This window comes from Periplaneta americana, chromosome 16 (genome assembly GCF_040183065.1).
Source record: "Periplaneta americana isolate PAMFEO1 chromosome 16, P.americana_PAMFEO1_priV1, whole genome shotgun sequence".
Classification (NCBI taxonomy): domain Eukaryota; kingdom Metazoa; phylum Arthropoda; class Insecta; order Blattodea; family Blattidae; genus Periplaneta; species Periplaneta americana.
This window is the reverse complement of record NC_091132.1, coordinates 173941328-173960848: the sequence shown is the minus strand read 5'-3', so window position 1 is coordinate 173960848 and position 19521 is coordinate 173941328. Positions and strand designations below refer to the sequence as shown.

General features: G+C 34.9%; 1 protein-coding gene across 1 annotated transcript in view; it reads left to right on the top strand.

Moving 5' to 3' along the window:
• Positions 1 to 9432, top strand: part of LOC138691971 (zinc finger protein ZFP2-like) — a 105661-nt gene extending 96229 nt beyond the window's left edge. The window contains exons 8-9 of the transcript XR_011329996.1: positions 3615 to 3697; positions 8265 to 9432. The gene's annotated coding sequence lies outside the window, so the exon portion shown is untranslated. The remainder of the gene's footprint in view (positions 1 to 3614; positions 3698 to 8264) is intronic.
• The last annotated feature ends 10089 nt before the right edge of the window (positions 9433 to 19521 follow it).

The window sequence follows — 19521 nt, the reverse complement described above, 5'->3', positions numbered from 1 at the left end:
GAGATTTGTGATTCCTTTAGGGGAGAGTGACGACGAATAGAGCTAAGAGAAGAAAAATGTCATATTTTATTACATAACATTTCAGATTTCGCTGCGAATTTAGACACGAAACACAAATTGACAATATTCTTTCGGTGTTATTATTATTATTAATAATAATAATAATAATAATAATAATATTATTATTATTATTATTATTATTTATATAATCTAAATATGAAAATATATTAGTTTGAAGAAGTTGACCGTACAATGATTCTATAACGGATCTTTATGCACACAGTAACTCAAAATTAACCATTCATTAATTCGTGATTGATTGAATTAAAGTACAATTTGTTGTATAGAAATAAATATACGATTGTTTCATACCCACGTGGCGAAGTCAATGTAAAATGTGACAACTGCGCGCCTAGAAATTTCCGCACGCGTCCCTTAATGACCGGGGTGGACCGTGCGGCTAATTTCTTCTAGCATCAAAAGAGACCGACTGGGGATGCTTTGAAAAATCCTACTTATACAACTGTTACACAGCTACGTCATAGTTTCGTCATTACTTCGTTACGAAAGGTAATAGAACATCTGAGGTTCCTGATTGCATCCAGTAGAGTGCTCTAGTGTGGCGTGTTAAGTATCGAGAGTACAAGTGACTCTAATCGAATACCACACTATATTTTGGTCAAAGAGTACAAGTTACAGCAATATTATTCTAATTATTCTGTGCTCTTTGGTTTGTTCTTCTGTGGTTACAAGGCAACCATCATCATAAAATGACAGTCGATACGAACAGCTGTTAGAGGGGCGGCCATTTTTTCTCTATATACAACGCTTAAACAAGGGGTTTCGTGTATATAACTACTGCAAAGCAATTCCCATTGTATAGTTACAGACTGTTTATACGTCCATCGCTTATGCATGGTTTATTAGTAACGTTTTCAGTCTCAACTCTGCGTAAGTCTCGTATAGAAACTATACACGGTTTATTAGTAAGACTTTAAGAAAACTAGAAAACCAAGAGTTCTATTCCAGAAGAAATTAGACGAGATGAACGCGGCCTTAGAAAGAGATCCGAGAAAATCGTTGCCTCGTTTATCATTTCAGTGATTTGTGATTTCAACAGTTTCGGCAGCTGAAATTTGTCAAATGTTTAATAACGTGTTCAAAATGTGCCAGGCTTCTCTAGCAGCAGAGGGTCGTCATTTTGAGCACCTTCGTAAATAAAGTTAAGCTTAATCTAGTCACATCACTTCTTAGCTTACGCACAACTCAGGGAGACAAACCGGGCTGTGATGCGATGTTAATGTGGTAGACGTGCCGTGGGAAATGTGGGAAGGCGTTTGTGTCGTACGTGATAAACTCGGTACTTGTATTCCTTTATTTGTTGAGAACTTCTTTCTTATCAATGCTTTTTTTCTTCGGAAATAAGATGATAGTACCGGTAATATACTCAGGGACTAAATCTGGCGAATATGGTGCATTTTAATTCAACTGAAAGACAACTTCATAAATTTTCTGTAACACAGTCAAGAACTTATGAATGGGTGCACTGTCTTGCAAGAATAGGATATCTTCCAAAATTATACGTAATACTAGTGGCTTGTGCAGCAAATGCTACAAACTAAGTCCATAAGAAATTCAAATAAAAATTATTCAGATTTATTTTCAATGAAGAATACGAGACATTTTGAAAGTTATTTGCTTCCATAATAATGAAACATTCTCCCTCTGAAATTTTTTTTATGCCAAATACTTTTTCTTGAACCTATTCGTCTTCAGTTCTCGAGTTTCAATGCGAAATCACAAGTAACAATGTCAGGACGATCAGCGAGTTTTTCATATGGGAGTAATGCAGTAGCTATTTCAGGTCATTGCGGATTGTAGGTGAAAGTTAAGAAAATGTAAGGTTTGTCATGCTTTGAACAAAAGACTTAGCATCTTGGTATAGCTTCTGCATGTTTCGTGAACTACCCTGAAATGTAGAGGGCAGAATCACTTTTTCCCACTAAGAGATCTTGCTGAGGTGATCAAGAGACTACAAAATCTTGTAGGCCTCTTATTTTATAAGTAAGTAATACCTTTTGGTCTTTTCTTAGGAATTGTAATTTTTGCGCTTCCTCCAGACAATACTGATCTACCAAATACTGCTGGATTAATTTGTGTAACAATGAATGTTATCCCGTATATTTTCTGTAATATAGGCTGTTGTGAGGAATCTATTGCTGAGATGCGGAAAATGAGGCGAATGATATGTCAGAGTTGTAGAATCTTATATGCGCCCTAAGTAAAATTGTCCATCGTAAATCGTTAGCAGTTTCAGTGTTTCATTCGTTGCTGGTTGCTGGAAATAAACTTACTCATCACGGTAGCAAGAAGTGAAATGGCATGCTATTTTCCCTACAACAAAATATGCTTGGCAGCGATCACAAATCTAATCTATTAATCCAAAGAAATATTAAATTAATTTTTATGCAGTTTAAAGACGCAGCTAAAATAGGAAGCATGACTCAATTACTACCAAGGAAAATTAGAGAATCAGACATCATATACATATCTATACCACACTGCTATTAAACAGGCCTATATGAAAAAGACCCATACTACTTGATTAATAATTATAAAAGTATTTTATTTTTAATAACAATATTGTTACCTTACGTAAGTTTTATACTTTTCAGTAACATATATATAGCCGTTACTCAGTAAATTATAAAAATTAAGATCTAATATAAAATATTCTTTCTCTGCGTCTACTTACTTAAAGCCCCAAAAGGTTTCACTTTCATATCATCAGTATATCATTATTATGTTGCATTAACTATAACAATATTTCATTTTAATTTTTAATAATGTCATCAAACATTCATAAGTTTTGTAGTTCTTAATATCCAATACACAGCTGTATTCAGAAAACTACGACTAGAGAATCAGACTGTAAATTATTTTTATACGTTAACAAAAAATTACACAAATGAAGATCGACATATTAACATTATGATGTGAAAGAATCTGAGCCATCTGAACTCTAACTATGTCATGGCCTTCGTGTAATAGTCTATTGTTTACTGTAGTGTGTGTTTTGTTTTATTCTGAAGTGCAATTAATTAGTTCTCAAAACTGACGAAAGATGGATTTTGGAAAATAGGAAAATGATGCAGGAAAATCGAAATTTCACAGAAAACTACTATTTTTCTGAAAAACTTTGGGTTCCAAGCTTCTAAATGAGGGATAATTTATTGAAATCCGTTCAGCCGTTTTCCCGTAATTTCCATTACCAGTTCAAATTATATATAGTAACGGTTAGCGCGTCTAGCCACGAAACCAGGTGGCCCAGGTTCGATTCCGGTCGGGGCAGGTTACCTGGTTGAGGTTTTTTCCGGAGTTTTCCCTCAACCCAATATGAGCTGGGTAACTTTCGGTGTTGGACCCCGGACTCATTTCACCGGCATTATCACCTTCATCTCATTCAGACGCTAAATAACCTAAGATTTTGATAAAGCGTCGTAAAATAACCTACTATAATAAAAAAATAAATAATATACAGTAAAATAAATAACATTGTATTTCGTCTTGAATTTGCCGTCATCAGTCGTCCATGTTATGTTTATTATTTTCAGGAAGAGACATTTGGCATGGCTGGAGTAAAACGGGAGAATGCACTGGATGTAACCACAGATGAATCTGAAGTCTCGACTGAGAGGTGAGTGTACCATATAGTCCGTGTCAGCTTACTTCATACCCTAATAATTCTGCAGTGCTTGGGAAAAGGACATAAGTCAGTTTTCACAAACCTTTTTTTGATAATTTATTGACAACTTACACTGGTTTATGTCGATTTGATTTTTTTCTGTATGAATTATTGTAATGGGAGGAATACCTATGTATTTTTTTTTCCAAGCGAACAGATGTTCCGTAAGTTGTCAATAAAATATCAAAAAAGGTTTGTGTCACTTTTCCCGAGCACTACAGAATTTTTCCCCCCATTACTACATATGCTAGTGGATTGTGGCGATTTTCTAGTTTTCAAATTAAATTGTCATTTTCCAACTTCGTTTCGAATTTCGATACTGACAAATACTACAAATGGTAGTGATTTTGTAACTGTTATGTTGGCAGCTGTGATAGACATTGTCGGTACTGAAGTACCCTTGAATTAAAATTGTACTAGATTTCTAAGCCGGTTACTGGAAGCTAGTAAAATTTGAACATTAATAATTAATTAATATCAGTATTAATATTAATACATAATAGTTATTTTATATATTGCGTTGTGGTTACAATTTAAGACTATAGTCAGGTAAGTGTAAATAAATATAACTTACTTGGGTATGATAATGCAGGTAGGTAATCGAAATAATTACCATTTCACATTTTAATGAATTTCTTTCGTGTTTAGATTTTTATTACAATAATGGCAAAAAGGGGAAAAAGCATGGCAGCGATTCCACCAAGAAAGCGTAAAGCGTGCTGCGAGAGTGGGGATAACTTCCCCTATTGGCGTTCTATTCTTTCAGATTAAACTGAAAGAAGATAATGAAGAAAGAATTATGCTCACGGAGACAGCAATTACAACTAGAATAGCAAAATTATTAGGAACTAGCCATACCCGTCCGCTCCGCTGCACACGTTATAAATAAATATAAAGTAATTACATAATTAAAATAGGACGATTGATCCAGGGAACATTCGTGTTTGATAGAAGGATAAATAGTTTAATATGTTACTTAATTTAAATTGTATTTAAGTAATTAAAATGCGATCATTTTGGTCCAGAGACCACTAATTTGGTGCAATGATAATTCCTTTAACATATTTCTTATTTGTTTTTACATGCAAATAATTAAAATGTGATCATTTGGTTCTGAGAACATCCGTTTTTTATGCAACGATAATCCGTTTAACATTTTTCTAAATTAGTCTTGAATGCATCTTTAATAAATCACTCCAAATTATTAGAATGGATTGTGTACGAAGATAATTTTTCTGTGCGTAAAGATCTATTTTCATCTTACCTCATTCCTTGTATGTAGTATTACATCCATTTAGAGAAACTACAAATTTCAAATAGTGAAGGAATTATCCAAATTAGCTTCTGAGATTACTTCATACAAACAGGCGAATTTAATATTCTCTGTATATTAATATTCATAAACGTCAAGGCCGCCTTAAATAGACGGAGTCATTTGTTTTAAGTTCATTATAGCCATCGATGTCGTTCCTGCAACAACTCCTTTGTGACATATTGATTTTCAGATTTTTGCTCTATTAAATAACTTAAATAGTTATACAGCAAATAATACAATCTCCTATATGTAATTATATTTCTTTCTTTCGAAAATGTAAGAATTCACGATCTCCTATGTACCATTGCCATAGAATGAATAAATCAGTTTTTTCTTCCTACTGAAAAATTTTATATTTTGCACATAGAAGTTACGGAACAACGACGCTATAATCTGAGGCGGCGTTGAAAATGTATTGTATTGCTATTTTAAAACTCTTGTATATCCTTAAATATCAGTCCTATCAAAATTTTGCCTGGAATATAACGTATCGGAAATAATGTTTAAAGAAACTTTTGTTATGTAACATTTATCACAAAAATCAATAATAAGCGAGATATTTCGATTTATTTAATTCAGGCCCCCTTATAACCCCCCTTTCAAATAAAGTATTTTCAATGCCATATAGCCTAAAATCTAAGTTACAACGAACTTAATTTATATTCCAATTTTCATCGAAATCCGTTCAGCCATTATCGCGTGAAAAGGTAACAAACATTCAGACAGACAGACAGACATACAAAAAAAAAAAAATAAAAAAAAAAGCGATTTTCGGTTTCAGGGTGGTTAATTATATATGTTAGGACCAATTATTTTTGGAAAATCGAAAATTACCAGAAAAAATTTCGCTTACAGATTTATTATTAATATAGATAAGTATTAATTCGCATCTTCTTGACATTACTTCTTTTATTATTATGTGTTTCAATCTATTTCAAATTGTTTTTCAGTCCAACAACAAGGTATCACTAAGACTCAAGGCATTTACTCTATTTATTGTCTCATGGTACTCTTTGTCAATGACAACCTGTAGTGGTTACACAAACAAACTTATGAAGTTTTGGAGCTTACCGCTTCATTTATTAATTAAACGTCTTTCGTCATTTGCAGTTTGCTTGTATAAATCACAAGCACAAATTAAGCCTGTTTCACATTTTTGATCTTCAGCAGATTCATGTCTTCATGCGACCTCTCTAATTACCCAGTTCCTTAAATTTTTCATAGTTCATCATTTTACAACACTGTACTTATTTATTGACGTTCTGATTGTTTCTCAAGCGCCTGAAAATTCCTGAAGCCAGCATAACAATTAGAACTACTGCAAGATATCTACGTGATAAATTTCGAAAGAGATCGTTTGAATCCTGGTGTCAGTTACCTCATAAGGGGAAAGGTGTAGTCATCTATGAAGAATATCCAAGAGTCAATTCATGGGACAGCACCAAAAAGAATTTGTCGTCTTCGGAATATATTAATGCAATCAAGATGTCCTGCAACCTTACTGCAGTGCGCTCCGTTCCTGGCAGAGCTTTCAGCACGACCCGTTGCCATCAACCAGGCTGCAACGAGACAGAAACTCTTGGCCACGTGTTGGGCTTTTGTCGGAAAGGAGAGTTATTGCGTAACAACAGGCATCATAGAGTCCGTGGAGCTATCGCCTGTCTTCTTCGGAACAAGGGTTGGGAAGTTCATGAAGAGGTCCACTGCATTTCTGAAGACGACTCTCACAGAAGAGCGGATATAATAGCAATAAACAGGCAACAACAAAAGGCTATTATCATAGATCCAACTATACGCATGGAGAGAGATCTATATCCAGCTCATCAGGTTGATCAGGAAAAAGAGGGTCATTTATGAACCTTGTATTCCCTACCTTAATGCCAAGTATAACATCCCTCTCTTCAATTGGTCAGTGACAGGTTTATTGTTTGGTGCTCGGAGTTCTTTACCAAAATTCACATATAATTTTTTTAAACAATTATCAATGTCATCTTTTGAAATTCAAAAAATCATCTCGCAAATTCTTAAAGATTCCCTGCAGATTATACAATTGAATCGGTCGGAGCTAAAAGGAATTAAGTCAAAATATGAAGTTTTGGGTTATGCAAAAATTTGAACAACTGATGTCATGCGCATCGAACTGTGGAAGAAGGAACTAAGACTTTTAGATATTCTTTTGTCTTCGATAACAAAACATATATTTGTGCTATTAGTGGAATATTTTTTGCTTCTCCAGAAAAGTTGTCAAAAGTGACGTAATTCCTTTTAGCTCCGACCGATTAAATTTCATTTATACCACTCAGGTCTTAATTAAGGATATGCTAATTTTAAATAAAATCTTTTATTTATAAGTATAATTTTAAAGTCATCTTATAAGATTTTATGCTCGACCATGCCGAAATGTTGTAATTACACACCTGGTAGTAGCCCTTTAATGCACCTCATTAAAGTACACCTATTCATCATAATTCAGTTGTTCAGCCAATGAGAAATCACCATTGTACCATTATAAAACCGCAAGTATCGATTATTCTCGGATATGCAATCGAAAGACAATTAGCGAAAAGTCACGGAGGCTGGAAATCCAATACTGTCGCAGAAGGTTATGTTCTGTTACTATAATAATTAGCGTTAACTGTAAATAATATTCAAATAAATTCAATTTGTCATCTCGTTTCCCAATTCTAAATCAATTTCCAGGTTATATCAAGGTTAATGTTCATGTTATTCTCTAGATTAATACAAAGGTCAATGACATTCTTGCCTCGGAAAAAATCAATACTTTCACGTCTGCGCACATCTCACAATTTAGGTCAGTTCCGCTCCTCACATAACCATAACGTGAACACTTATGAATAATTTAAAGTTAGAAATATGGTAGAGCATAAAAAATCGTATGAAACTTGCCTATAATGGTAATTATGACGTTCGTATGAAAATTGTTTCATAAACAAACATATTCGTGTCTTAATTACTACCATCATAGGCTCGTTGCTTAATGTACTATTACTTTATAATTGATATAATCAATGGTGCTTAATTATTACATTTTATTTTCATAACAATATTCATATTTAATTAAATATATTTATTTGCTATTCATTTCCAGATTCTCGTGGTCATCCTTAATTAAGGCCGGACGATTTCTCTCTCTCTCTAGTAATGATCGTAAGTTTCACTAATGCGATCTTTTGATGTTCACAGCACTATGAACATTGAGGGGAAAGAAACTCTACTGCTGAAGTACACAAGAGCTGAAAATTCTCTCAACTCAGAGAAGTCCGTCAGAGAAAATGCCTGTAAACCTCATATCTACGATCAATGCCTTTCAAGAAAAAACAACACGAAATCACATTCAGACAGTCGAACAGAAGAAGGTTCCTTTAAGTGTAATATTTGTGGCAAACTGTTACAGACTCTCCAGAGTCACAGAATACATTTGCGTACTCACATCTCCGAAGTGATCGCCGTACGAACACACGCTGCTGAGGAGTTGCTGAAATGCGATGTTTGTGGAAAATGCTTCATAAATTCTGCTGAACTCACAGTGCATGAACGTACCCATTCTTGCAAGAAAACAATCAAATGCGATGTGTGTGGGAAATTATTTGCACAGATGTGCCATTTTACCGTGCATGCACGCACGCATACCGGCGATAAACCATTCAAATGCGAACATTGTGGTAAATGCTTTGTACGATCGGGTGATCTCACAGTCCATGCACGTACTCATTCCGGAGAGAAACCATGCAAATGCGATATTTGCGGGAAATCCTTCCCACGTTCCAATCAACTCACAGAACATGCGCGCAAGCACTCTGGTGAAAAGCCGTTCAAGTGCGATGCGTGCGGGAAATTGTTTATACGACTGCGTGACGTCAAAGCTCATGTTCTTACGCATTCCGGAGAAAAGCCATACAAATGTGATGAGTGTGGTAAGTGTTTTGTACAGACGGGACATCTCAAACAGCATGTACGTACGCATTCTGGCGAGAGGCCGTTTAAATGCGATATTTGCGGGAAATATTTCGCACGATCAGGAACTCTCAGAGTGCATGCACGTACGCATTCTGGGGAGAAGCCGTTCAAATGTACCGTCTGTGGGAAAAATTTTTCAACGAAAGCGCGCTGTAATTATCATGCACGTTTGCATATGCGCTAGGAGTTATTCCGGTACAATTCTCATAGAACATATTTTCACAGATTTCTAAATTATTGTCATGTAAGGACTGGAGATATTATGGTGTTAATATATAATAAAATTTTGATTGATTTTAACACGATATTCAGTCATTGGCAGATTATAAAATGCTCATGTATGTATGTATGTATTTTATTTCGTCCTAATGATCATACAGGATGGACACGTCAAATTAAAACTAAGAACAGTTATAAAACTAATACACATTTACAAATAAATTAATAAATATAATAATAATTTTTATTATTATTATTATTATTATTATTATTATTATTATTATAACATGATGTATAATACTGACAAATGATTGAATACTACCACTAAAATTGTCAAATCTTCACACAATTAACCCAGAATTAATAATTATCTATGAAACCGTTTATCATCTACTATTAATAAATACTAGTGGCTTGTGCAGCAAATGGTACAAATTAAGTTAATTACAATTCAAATTAAAATGTTCAAATTTATTTCCAATGAATAATACCAGACATTTTGGAAGTCCCTATCCTAAGCAAAATTAATCCAGTCTCTACCATCATATCCCACCTTCCTCAAAATTATTCTCCCATCTACGTCTGCCTCCCTCAAGGTCTTTTCCCTTCAAGTCTTCCAATTAACACTCTATACCATTTCTAGATTAATCCATACGTGCTACATGCGCTGCCATCTCAAATGTCTGGATTTAATGTTCCTAATTATGTCAGGTGAAGAATACAATGCGTGCAGTTCTGTGTTGTGTAACTTTCTCCATACTCCTATGACTTCATCCCTCTTAGCCCCAAATATTTTCCTAAGCATCTTATTTTCAAACACCCTTAATCTCTGTTCCTCTCTCAAAATGAAAATCCAAGTTTCACAACCATTAAGAACGACTGGTAGCATAACTGTTTTATAAATTCTAACTTTCAGCTTTAAATATCTATACCATACCGCCATTAAATATATGGAAAAGACCACTTCACTAATAACTATAAAATTATTTCACTTTAATAACAATATTGTTATCTTACGTAAGTTTTGTATAGACTACTATATAGCCGTCACTCAATAAATATTATAGAAATGAAGATCTAACTTCTGATATTCTCTACGTCTACTTATATAACCCCAAAAGGTTTCACTTTCATATCATCAATAAAGCATTAATCTGTATAATTGGTGACAAACACATCATGGCATTCACTATAATAATATTTCATTTTTAATGGTAATAATGTCACCAAACATTCTTAAGTTTTGTAGTTTTTAATATCTAATACACAGACAGCTGTACTCAGAAAATTACACACCAGAGAATCTTCTTTTTAGTAAGTCTTGAAGTTTTTAATAAGCAACATTACAGAAACGTTCAGAAAAAGTTACACAAATGAAGATCGACATATTGGCATTATGTCAGCCATCTGAACTCTAAATATGTCAACAATCCTGCAGGTCATAGCCTTCGTGTGATATTGTTTATTGTAGTGTGTTTGTGTTTTGTTTTGTTTTATTCTGAAAGGGCCATTACCTATTTCTCAAAACTGACGACAGATGGATTTTAGAAAATAGGAAAATGATGTAGGAAAATTGACATTTCACTAAAAATTACTATTTTTCTGAAAAACTTTGGGTTCCAAGCTTCAAAATGAGGGGTCATTTATTAAAATCCGCTCAGCCGTTTTCCCGTAATTTCCATTACCAGTTCAAATTATATATATACCACTTAACATTTAATAACTATAAATACTAACATTCAAGATATTCTTGTACGGCATAAAAACAACCATTCATAAGAAATTTCTTTAATTCTTTTTTTAATTTAACCTCAGCATTGAAGTGTTTAACAGACCCGGGTAGTTTATTAAATAGAAGTCTGCCGTTGTAAGAAAAACTTTCTTGTCCAAGCAGGCGCAAATTAGACTTTCTTCTTTTATAGTGATTGTGAATTTGTTCATTTCTGGTAAATTTTTGGAGTTGTTTATGGACGCGAATCAAAATCTTCTATATGTAAATGCATGGTACAGTGAGAATGTGGAAATAAGATCTACAGCTCGTGTTGCTGGAAAGATTTAACATAATTCGTTTGACTTTCTTTTGAATTTGAAATATTCTGGAACAATGAATAAATTTTCCCCAAAAAGTTATATCGTATGCCAATAAAGAATTAAAATACATATTGCCTAATACTAGTATAAATCATATTAACTGATTACATAAATTTTGTGTATATAGAATCAGAGTATAATGAAGTGCAATATGGTGTATTGATATAAACTGATTAATTGAAGAAAGAAAATTTCATCTAAATAAGAGGAATCAGAGAAGGATGCAAGAATACTTGTTGCATTACCGCGCTGGAGACATTGAGGTTATGTTCCTGAGAAATATTAAAGCAGGTGTCGGCAATCTATAGCATGAATGCCAAAAATGGCACTTGAAACCATTTTCTATGGCACACAATGTGAATTTGTAATACTTTAATAGGGATATCCTGAATTGGCACCAACAGATAACGCGTTTGCGTGTGCATTTGTTTTCCGGTATATAAACATTGAGGATTTACGTAGTGTATTAGTAGGCCTACATTAAATACTCTTAAATACAACTCAAAATGCCAAATTTTTGTTGTGTTCCTATATGTAAAAACCAGGGAAAGCTTTTTGTCTTCATTCAGATCCCGAAATATTCTGAATATATGCTTTAAACCTTAAAAAAATTTAACCAATTAGATTGCGCGTCGAAAGTTAAACAAAAATAACTACATCAAGTAAGGAAATGCTGGCTACAGTTTCATTTTGGAGGAGGGGAAAGAAAAAGTAATAAAAACATACGCAATCTCGACAGCGAGCTATGTTAACTTAGATTATATGCAGTAGTTGTAGGAGTCTCCGAAGTTCACGCCTGCAGTAAACTCTCGATAAACTGGGATGTTTACTATCCAGGACGATCCCTAGTGAAATCCATTTCGCGAATTATGTTTTTAATGTACTGTAAACTAATTAAAACCATGTTTTTACTTCAAATTTTCAAAATCATCCTGCACAGTATTGAAAACTCTATGTCCTTAACCTACAAAACACACGACTAATCGTGATACTATTGCGATCATATTATATCATTTTATAAAACATTGCATTTGATCTTTCTCAGTGGCGGCTCCTGCATATTTCTTAAGAGGAGGAAAGAAGTTAACGGCGCAAAATGACACCTTCTTGAGAGAAACATGCTACAAATTAGCCTACATGCATACATGTAAAACCAGGTAGTGTTGGGGTTGGCCTTCTCTTTCGTATAGCAATAATCTGTTCTTGTAAACTGAGTTTCCTAAATTGTCCAAATATGTTTTCACTTCCATTCATTGGTGGATAATTGCACAAATTAACAATTACAAGGAAATTCACAAACTCGCAGCATTTTTAGCGCACACTACAGCATCACACGTGTTGGAAGAGACTAGCTACTATCATATAACCAGAACCGTTTTACAGAAGTGAGAATGAGAAATAATCTGTTAAGAAATCGAGAACACTGCACCCACTCACGTGGTCTGGTTGCCACATGTACATTTTACAAGTTCAGTATCACATGCTCTTGAAGAATGTCAGTTCTTTTAAAGTCATACTACCATTATTGCTCAAAGCTGCAGGTGACCGATTAATTTTTTTGTGTTAAAAGTAATGTAGTTTGGAGTACTTTCAATTTCAAATATATTTGTACAAAACTGACAACTTGGCTGTTGTCCTATCTAGTAGACAATGAATGGAAGTGAATTTCAGGGGCCAAAAAGATCTGCGATACTAACTTAGAACTATTTTCTCTTTGTTTTATATAAATCTAACTTCAACTTTCAGATATTCTCGAAAGGTTCAAACCATGAGTAGTAGCTTATATAAAATACAATGAATAATATATTTTGATTTACAATTAAAAAAAAGTTTATATGGTGTTTTTCATAGCTTTGCGTTAATACTGTTTTTATTGCGCCTCCTCCTAGATGTGTTTTAGTCTGGTTGAATCCAGCATCGTTAGATGGCAGCGGTAGCGAGCTTGCTGCACGACCAGTCGGTTTCTATTTCCCGCCCATGCGCTGATTCAGAGGAGGATCTCCTCCCTTACTGTTCATTCGCTTCCTTTAAAACTCTGTTTCTTTCTCTGGCCGCTAGTGCGCTGTTGTCTATGTGTGTTAACTGCAGGAAAGGAGGAATGGATTTTCTTTCCTCCACACAAACAATCTCGCATCTTTCTCACAGTTTTCTAGCAGCACATGAGCGCGCGTCGTTTAAAACTCGATCAACCGAGGTTTTCTTATAGCTGTGAACTTAAAAATTATCGAATCTTCGTCGAATTTCAAGGCACATATTTTATTTGGTATTTACTTTCAAAAGAAGAAAAATGTGAGGAGGACGTTCCTCCCTTCTCTCCCCCGAGAAACCGCCACTGATCTTTCTGCAATTAGGGAAAAAAATATGAGCAATGAAAACTCAATAGTCCCTTCCCTATAAAAAAAAAATAACACATTGGTGGCTGCATATCCTGTTTTTACAATACTAATGATTAAAGAGGTAATATTCATCTTCGACAAAGTTCCTATTTTTTTATTCGTGCACCTCGTTGTCAGAGTTCTCGTTTAGGTTCATGAACATTCAATTTACTCATATCTATATTCTGCATACTGCAGATTTCCCCATCCATCTCTTAAGGGGAATCGCTCAGTTTTATGCAAGTTTACGTTATTATTTATTGTAAATTAAATTAAATTATGAGGTAGGAAAATACTGAATTATATTAAATTATACTAGGTTATACAAAATAATTGTAAATATAATTTTGACACGCACAGAAAACCAACAAGAGGGAAAACGTAATCAACTGCAGCATATGACATAACATAGCCCTACAACATGTTGTGCCGCATGGAACGCTCCTGCCATCTAACGGTAAAATTTCGCATAAGATATCCCTATTAAGAACTCATAAAAATGAAATTTTAATTTAAAAATAAATCCAATTCTTTTAACGTTATTTCTATTTTGCATCCCTTGAAAATAAAAGTTGTTGAACGTTGGACAAAAGATTAGAAGTCTGATGGAAACTGAGTGACGTCACTCGTGTTTATTTTGAATTGAAATTAATAGTGACTTTCAAGGTTAATTACTTAAATACTATAAATTTATGTTTCCGTAGGTGATGATAGGAGGAAAGTTTTCGAAAATCTAAAACAGGGTAGGTGCAAAGAAATCTCAAAGAAACTACCTACAGGAAATCTAGCATAATTGTAAACCTTGAAACGAGATAACGCATTATAAAAACAATGAATTTATTACAATCCTTTTTGAAAATTACATGCCGCCACTGATGGACCTTTGACGACAAGAGAAGGTAAGTAGCCCTACGCGGAAGTCGATCATCCCCAATAGAAGTGGAGTGAGACTGACGTCATATTTCCCCTCCATACTAGTTCTGCAGGCCTGAATTGAAGAAAAAAAAATTCATCTAAATAAGAGTAAACAGAGAATGATGCAAGAATACTTGTTGCATTACCGCGCTGGAGACATTGAGGTTATGTTCCTGAGAAATACTAAAGCAGGCGTCGGCAATCCATAGCATGACTGCCAAAAATGGCACTTGAAACCATTTTCAAGGAAACACTATGTGAATTGTAATACAGTAAATTAAGAATTCATAAAAATGAAATTTTAATTTAAAAATAAATCGAATTCTTTTAACGTTATTTCTGTATATGCAGCCGTTCAAAAAATAAAAGCTGTTGAACGTTAGAAAAAAAGATTAGAAGTCTGATGAAAACTGAGTGTGAAGCAACAGTGTTTGTCCTTGCCGTAGCCAGTATGACACGAAAATTGATATTATGAAGTAATACAATGCCGTTAAAATGACTCAAAAAAGACAAAATCTTGCTAAAACACACATTTGACGACTCCTGGACATATTGTGAAAATGTGGTGTACCATACGTCAACTATAGAAAGACACTATAAAACCAAATATCAATCCATGTTTAAATATTCCGAAGCGAAAAGTGAAACAATATTACAGCCACAAAAAACAAAGTACTATTTTTAGTTAAGTAGGCTAATTGGTACCAAAATTAAAGCTATGGAATATAATTACAAAATAGTGCAGTGTGTAACTCAATGGAGAATATTTCTAGGAAACGTATGTGAGTAGTGCTGAAATTCTGTTTAGTGATTTGCCAAATAATGATAAGTCGTCGTACTTAGTTCGTTGTACGCGAACTTCAATTCCACTTAGGAATGGGTAGGCTAATATCTTAAAAGGCGGAATATTTTGCGTCCCGAGAATTAAATTATATTTTATTCAACGACGCTCGCAACTGCCGAGGTTATATCAGCGTCGCTGGTGTGCCGGAATTTACTACTGACACGAGCCTGTAGCATTTAACACATTTCAATGCCACTGACCTGGGCCAGGATGGAACCCGCAACGTCGGGCACAGAAGGCCAGCACTATACCGCCGACACCCAGGTCGACTCGTCCCAATAATAATGCATTCGAAAGTTAGATAATATGAAAAAAAAAAAATTCACGGCATTAAAACAGAACTAAGTATATATATGTATGTATTTAGGCCTACTTAAGGTACGGTCACAGTCTAGTATATACAGTCACGAAGCTCAATACGTAGTAAATACGCATCCATAGATAGTTGCTAACCACTAGGATCGTCATTACAGACAATGCGAAATAGTACCGGCACAGTTAATTGTTCCTAGCACCCTCAACAACTCAAGCTTCGTGACTGTATGTACTAGACTGTGGTACGGTCACACGTCGCTAGTTTTGCAGCGCTGCAGTACAAAAAACTGCGCAACTCTCGTACTGCGATGTGTGAACAACGGTGCAACCCGAAAAGTAGCAGCTGCCGAACCTGCTGGCCGCTACTTTTCCATGCTGCGCGCAACTTAAAAGTAGCGACGTGTGAACAGGGTTCTCAGGGTTGCAGCCGCAGCATTTTTGATATCGGTTTTGTTGAAACTTTTGCTGCGGTTGGGACCAGTGTTGCCACCCAAATGTGCCACTGATACTTTTATTGTTTGGATATACTCGTATTTTAATGTTAGATGTGATGAAAATAACAAAATAATAAATTTGTAACAGTTACTAAATGTATATTTGCTGACGATATAACTCATTTTTTTCAGCGTAGTTTCAAACAGGAGGGTTGCCAACATTGATTACGTGAATATGCTGAAGATAACCGTCTTATATAGGCGTTTTTAAAATAGTTTTACAGTAAAATAATGCCAATTTCTGAATATTAGTTAGGACAGAAAAGCAAATAATAGATAAGTAAGCTTTCGCATGAGTTTATTAATAATGCGAACATAACCACAAAATGTATATTGAGAAGTCAACACGGAGATGGAAACCTGCAGCATGACTGCGGCTGCAAAAGTAGCGCCTTGTGTGTGAACAGACTCGCAACCTCCAGTTGCAACTTTTGCAGCACTCGGGTTGCGCAGCACGAAAAGTAGCGTGCAGCGCGCTACTTTTGGCTTACGTGTGAACACGACACGCAACTTTTGCAGCTGCAGTACAAAAGTTGCGCAGCAAAAGTAGCGACGTGTGACCGTACCTTTAGAAACACAATGTAGAGGAAAGTTATGGCTGTTAACAACTGTAAGCAATAAAAATGTAAATAGTATTGTAGTAGATCTACCCCTATATATTAAACTTCAACATATATCAAATCAGTATCAAATTAAATCTTCTTTGAAAAGAAATCAATACGGCAATAAAAAATGAAACTGTTGTGAAATATCTCTTCAAAGAGCGATATTCATTTCAACTAATCGTCATTATTATTAATGGAATATATCAGGTATCAATCTTATGCAATCATTCAGCTGACTTTGATAGTCATTTAACTAAACAGATGTAGCCTACGCAGAAACTGATCGAATTATTTGACACGGTCTCCTATTGTGAGGTTTTGCAATTAGTGACTATTTTAGAATAGATGCTTGCTTTTAATGTAGATATGTGTTTACTGTGTTGGTGCATTCCACTCATAATGCATCAGCTATAAAAAATAGTGGCAAAGTGGAATTATTATAGTCGCGACGCTGTTATTCCAGGCGTGACTCCTCCTCTTTGATTACGTCTTAGGAAGGGAAGGCTCTATAAAGTCTAGATAGGTAGTATCGTTCGCCATTTTTGTTCTTTCGTTGCAGAGCTACCACACGAGGAATCTACAGACGTGGACAAATTATTATCAAAATTGACGATTTTTATGATAATTCTGTTTACAAAATTTGACTTTTCAATTTAGTCTACAGTTGACAATTTTCATATTTCCATCATTATAGTAGACAGAAATATGCAAAAATGTAACTGTAGTTTAAATTGAAGAGCCACATTTTGTAAAAATACACAATAAAAATCTTTAATTTTGCTAAAACTTTATAAATATGCAAAAATGTCAACTGCAGTCAAAATGGAAGAGTCAAATTTTGTAAAAATATAAAATGAAAATCTTAAGTTTTGCTAATAATTTGGAAATATCCAAAATGTGAAGTGTAGTCCAAATTGAAGAGTTGGTAAAAATATACAATAAAAATCTTCAGTTTTGCTAATAATTTGTAAATATGCAAAAATATCAAATATAGTCCAAATTGAAGAATCGAATTTTCTAAAAATATACAATACAGATCTTCAATTTTGCTAATAATTTGGAAATACGCAAAAATGTCAACTGTAGTCTAAATTGAAGAATCATATTTTGTAAAAATATATAATAAAAATCTTCAATTTTGCTAATAATTTGTCCACGTCTGTATTTGCCACACCGTTAAACATTATCATGTCGTAGCTCCTATGATAATAAATCAAACGCACTGTAATTCAGCAAATAATTGAGCGGCAAATAACGTCCTCGTGTGCTTTCTATGAACGCCAACGAAAGAGCCAAAATGGCGGGCGATTATATTAAGTATTTATCCAGCCTTAGAAAATGCATAACATCTTCATAAGCGAATCACAAGAGCCACACGTTTAAATGTAGCCGACCTATAACGTGATTGCTGCCGGAAATTAGAGCGACGGGACTATAGTGCATGATATCTCGTATATCTGCTAGAGTAAAATTATTGTCTGCTGGATGAAAAGAAGGGCCAAGCTTCGAAATGGAAGACCTACGCACTAGATATACAGGGTGATTCACGAGGAAAGGTAAAAAATTTAGGATGTGAATTCTGAAGTCATTCAGAGTCAAAAAGTTCATATGAATATGGGTCCGTTTTCGAACGGTTACGCAGATATGGCTCTTTGATTTCACAAAAACTTCTAAGATTCCATTTTACTAACTCACATTTAGAGACAGATAACGGACAAATTTAAAGTTTATATTCACGTATGCATACATACTTAATATTCTAGACGTCGGGGTCGATGTTTTCGCACATTTTCAAAGATACCTCCTCCTGCTTCAATGCACTGTTGCGCTCGGGCGTGAATCGCGCTCATCGCTCGGGAGAGTTGCACGTAACTGTTCTCTATGCCGCATCCAAAATACGGTCGCTTAGCGCCTCTCTCGTTTCCCCCTTCCTATGGTATACCAAGTCTTTCATCCAACCCCATAGACAGTAAGTACTCTTCGATATGGTACCCTTCTGTTAGGAAAGCGTCGTTCATATTCAGCGACGGCACGCAAGGAACTTCCATCGCACAAACCATAAACATACACAATATCGGCGTATTCTGTAGTCGAAAATTTATAAGGCATCTTGAAAAACACAACTTAACACTTCCGATAACTGTACCTGTATAACTACTGTACTGTAGGTAGCTGACTGGACTGCTGTGAATTGATAAGTGATAGTGTAGGCTATTTGTGTTATCTGCGGGTTCTGTGTCATTACATGAGACAAGGGCAGGCGATTGGACATTTGTAATGCCCCACCACCCGGTTTCTTCCTCTCATCTACACCGTTCACAATGCAGATTGCTATGTTACGTCATTCATTGCGACCTTGACCTTGTTTCACGCCTCCAACATGTGGTAACGTCTGATTCACATTGGGGCGAGACGTCTTACAAAAAAAAAAAAAAATGCCTCTAGCTCCGCTATCGTTCGAAAACGGACCTGTGTTCATATTAACTTTTTCATTCAAAATGGCCTAAGGTATCGTATCCTAAATTGTTTACCTTTCCTCGTGAATCACCCTGTATTTGGAATGTCAATAACAGTTAGGTAGCGTATTAATCCGTAGCCACATCGCGGATATTATGGTCCGTGTTG